Below are 5005 nucleotides of genomic sequence, written 5' to 3'. Positions count from 1 at the left end.
CCTTTATCTTTCAACTAATAAAAAGATTAATTAAAAATTAAATAATAAATTTGGAAAATCGTTGCCACTCTTGGGAAGATGCGACCTACCAGTCAGTTCACAAATGCAGACCAGCAGAAAACATTTAAGTGTGAGGAGGAATTCAAGTGCTGCTACTCCAAGTTATTGGAATAATTGTGCCCACAGAGGGGCTTTCACGTCACAGACTTGACAGATGTAATGCCTAGTTATGGGAAGGGTATCCAGCCTAGAAAAACCCAGGCTTTTTGGATGGCATGGAGAGAGAATAAATCTCTTCATAATGGGATGTACCAATGCTGTGATACTGAGACACCTGTCCCAGCCAGTAAGAACAGCTGAGAACATACAACTGCCATAAAACAGGCTTCATGATATAGCATTTGCACTGCTCGCTGCAAGGCAGAGCCTCTCTCCAGTCACAGTTCTACACTCCTTTTCATTTACAGGTGTCCATGACCTTTTCTTGAGCACTTTGACTATGCCACCTCTTTTCTTTCTTTCAAATGATGGGTACAAAATGAAAACATGTTGCCACTGCTTGGATTTTCACAGTAACTTGGTGTTCGGAGGCATGACGTGAAAGACATTGGTCCATTTCCTACTGCTATCCAAGGAGCTTCTGTTGTGAGAGATCCATGTGTCATGGTTCCCACCATGGGAATATTCAGAGAATATTTCACTCATTGCAAAGCACTACAAAAGGAGGACAGGAACATCTGCCATTTGTGGACACTTTGAGTATGGCAGTAAATCACTCTCAGTACTGGCACCTCCCAATTTTTGTTTTGGAATCTTAAATCCTCTTGTGAATTTGTCACTAACCATGCTGAGAGCCTCATTCACAGCAGGCAGAATATTAAAATTGGTCTGTCGTAATTGTATTATGTTGTCATTGGTTTTATTTTCCTAAATCAATTTCTATTTTCTGCTAAGTTACAAAAGATCATGCTTGTTATCTTGTTAGTATTTGATCAGCTTTATGGCTACATGATATATGATGTATCTACCTACCATCCTTAATCCAAGACATAAACTTCATTATGTGATACTGCTGTGGTCTCTGCAAGAAGGCCATGCATTGTAAGAAGGCAGAAATCTCATCATTAAGCTTGCCATTAGAATTATCTGTCTGAAAGAGATTGGGTTTGGTCTGAAATCCGTGCTTTATCAAGAGAAAAGATTAATTTTCTGTCTCATTTTAAAAAGAAAAGTGTTTGTAATTCCAACCACTGAATTTCAGACCTTCTACTGACCTTAAAATCTGTTCATTTTTCCACACTCTTCCACGTAAATCATAATTTGCTCTTTAGTTAAGGTAGAGTGTTCAAACAGTGATGTAAAGGGTTGCCATGAATTCAGACAGAAGAAATTGAGTGGTCTCTCCTCTGCAGCTAAATTTACCTTTACAGAATCTTGTTCTGCATTTATGACAAAGTATAATAAACCACAGCACATTTAAAAAAATTCTTGGGAATACTTCCTGTAACTTGAGTTTTAAATAAGACAATGTCATGGTCTGTAGATTTATTCAGTTCATGTTCATTGAATTTCAGTAATCCCAGTTATTCCCATGTTATATTCCACCTGTTTCTGAGAAAAATAATTTATCTGATAACATGATTTCAGCATCATACACTAAAATTAGTATGTAATGACCAAATCCTATTGATCTTACTCAAAGCAAACCATTAGTCTAAGGAAAGATAAGAATATAAGATACTTTCCATCAGCCTGGGACAACTTTTCTTCTTCAGGATGAGCCCATAACTGATCTGCAAAGGCAGAGACATTATTTTAGAGAACAAGCATGGCATTTGGAAAACCATTCACTGAGTCATCCAGATGGATAAATAATTTATTGAGCCACAGACTATCAAACTCTTCCAGATCAGCAAGCTGCTTGTTCCCTATTCAAGCCTAATTATTGCAGGAGTAAAGGTCCAAAGCTGCTTTCATTTCTTGCTTATAGTACTTACTGCTAATCTGGATGCTGATAGTTTCTATAGAAAGCCACTTAGTTATTTACTGGCCTGCTTTAGTTTATTTCCTGATCTTTTTAGCTATTTGGTAATCATGTAACAACAATTTAATCACAGAGCCTGAGGAAAATTAAATAAATCCTACCCCCCAATCTTTTATTCACTGTCTTATAAAAAGACTGAAATAATATCTGAACTGTTTAGTTGCTATATGTAGTACACTATATGTAAGTACATTTTTTCATCTAGTATTTATCCTTTAGGTTGACAGCTATGTATGCAAGTTAAGCCAAGCTTCAAGTCTAAACATAAACTATAGAAATTAGTCCTAAAACCCATTTAGCTTTGTATTTTGCATCTGACAAAAGGCAACAGTTGTTGCTGAGAAGCGTGGAAAGAAGAACAAGAAAAATTCCAGCCATAGTGTATTTGTGATTGAGGGAGTTCCTGATGCAAATCTTGACTCTCATAGGCCTTGATATATTTTTATTCCACAAAATTGTTCAAAACATTTCTATGAACTCGTATTAACTTCTTTTTACCACAGCTTCTTGACACAAGCTGTTCCATGGTTTAACTATGTGTTATCTAAATAATTGCCTTCTTTTATTTGTTTTCAACCTGCCATCTACTTGACCCTTACTTAGTTCTGTACTGGAATAGACAGTGAATGATTGTTACCTATTCACCCTCTTCATCCCTTTTCTAGCTTCAGAGACCTCTGCAAGGTCTTCTCTAACTAAAGAGAATAATAGCAAAAATTTTTTCTAATAAAATGGAATTAAGTCTAGCAAAAAACTAAGTGCTTAAAATGACAAGAAGTCATGGTATCAATGAAACCCAGCTAAACTCTCCTTGTAAACTACTGTTCTTTCACCCTTTTTGCATTTTTTGACTTGGTGACATTTTGCTGAACTGAGTAGAATGAGGCTAATTGCTGTGTGCATGATGGTAAACTGGAACTTCAGCAAAATTGCTTCTGTTGGAGTATTGTACAGTTATATGCACTTTTTGCCTCTCCTTTTGCAAAACAGTGTTCTTGGAATTTTAATAGCCAGAAGAGATCAGAGACTAATTTTTCTATTATAGATTAGACATCCATATTGAGTGTCCTTCACGCTATACTAGAGCCCAGGATTGCCACTAAATACTACAAAACAGTGTAATCTGCTGTCAAAAATAGCTCCTGCAGCTGCACAGATTTATCTTGAAGGTCTCTCATTCTAATCCAATGTTTGTAAGAACTGATGATGCCTCAGAGAGCCTGGCAGGGCTGCAGGCTGTTACAGTGCAAATGTAAGAGTTGTTCTGAGGTTGTAGAAATGTGTCTGTTCCCTGTATGAAACATCAGTTGCAATTGCGTAATATTTTAACTATGGGCTAATTTTTCTGAATATCATAGTAGATCTGCAGAAATTCATATGTATGAATAATCTGAAATTCTATTGCTTTGGGGTATTTCCTTGAATGGAATTTATCTTTTTAACAACAATTCAAAGATTTACTTTATAGATCTTTAACTTTTAAGAACACAGATACAGTACTGTTCTTCATGTGCAGATTTAAATCTTGGGAATATAACGAATTGAATGAGTCACATAATTTAAAACTAATATTAATATTGTTAACTGTTAAGGTTCACTGCTCCTTTTCTTAAGAGTGCTGTTTAACATAAGGACTCTTTTATAGTTGTCTTGTACTCTGTGTTTAGACAGTCACTGATCTGTGCAGTTTCACTGCTGCGCAGAAAGGTCTGGCACCCTTTCTTCAGAAAGAAGACAGGCAGCTAACAGAAAATCCAGAACAAAGGGGACACATTCGGCAAGATATTAATCCAAATCCTCTGCACTGATATGTAGGCAATATATGAATCTTGGATTCAAAAAATTTAGGGTTGTTCTTGAGCCACTGGACTTTGCCCTCTCAATTCTCTTTCAGCAGATTTCAGTAACAGGATTCTGAATGACCTCCAGTAAGAATGGGAATTACGACTGCCTGTCTTATCAGTCCAGTCTAATTAAGACTTCCCACACATTCTAGCTAAAACTGTGTTTGAGGGTTAGTGGGGACTTAAACATTTATACTCTCAAACTAAAATCAGGAAAACACAAAATAGATACTGACATTCAAGTTTTTCATCACAGATAAATTTACTGCATGTAACCATCTAAAGCCCACAGTTGATGAATACTTAAGCTGCACCCAGTGAGCAAAGGTTGAGATCCTTATTTAAACAAACCTTGATGTAGGTAAGGTCCTTTTGAGCTGAATGGAGAAGCTTTGATCTTTGACTTTGAAACTGCAAAGTAATCAGACCTTTTCTTCACTTTAAGAAAGCCCCTCAACTCTCAGAAATGAAGCCTGTGATACTTGCAAAATATATGAAAAGGTACAGGTGAAAGCTCCTTATTTTGTGTTTGGAATGGAGGAATGGATCTACTTTTCTCAGTAATTTGCTGTGCCATGGAAGTCAGTCTTCTTTATGTTTTCTTACGTAAGGAAACAACCTTAAAAGATTTGCAATTTTTTGTGGGCTAAAAGAGGTAGTGCAAGTTTGACTTCTTGTCTGCAATCGTAAAGCCCCCAACCAGGGAGCATAAACTTTTCCATTAGAGGTCTGTTTCCCTTTACTCTCTGCTTACTTTTCACACATGTCCACTCATCTTTGCAGGGAACAGGATTGTGGGTGATATTCCTGAGCTAAAATTTGCTGTAATAACAATCTTCAGTTTTACCTCCAGCCAGTTCACATGCCTGTAGGTTTTCTTTCACTACCATATACCACAGTCACCAGCTCCCGGATGCTCCCTGCTACCCAACCCCTACTTTACTTATTACCTATAGCAGAGATCAAAACACTGATCTTTGGCTCCACCTTGTGATCTCCCTGTCAAGACTAGCAAAAATTAAATTAGGGAATCCTTGATCCTGATTTCAGCTGATTTTGATCTCTCTGCCTATATAGGAAATGGAAACAAACATCCGGTTAGATTCTTTAGGTCAAA

The sequence above is a fragment of the Strix uralensis genome, chromosome 3 (genome assembly GCF_047716275.1).
Source record: "Strix uralensis isolate ZFMK-TIS-50842 chromosome 3, bStrUra1, whole genome shotgun sequence".
In the NCBI taxonomy this organism is placed as follows: domain Eukaryota; kingdom Metazoa; phylum Chordata; class Aves; order Strigiformes; family Strigidae; genus Strix; species Strix uralensis.
The sequence above is the reverse complement of the archived record's forward strand: the minus strand, read 5'-3'. Positions refer to the sequence as shown.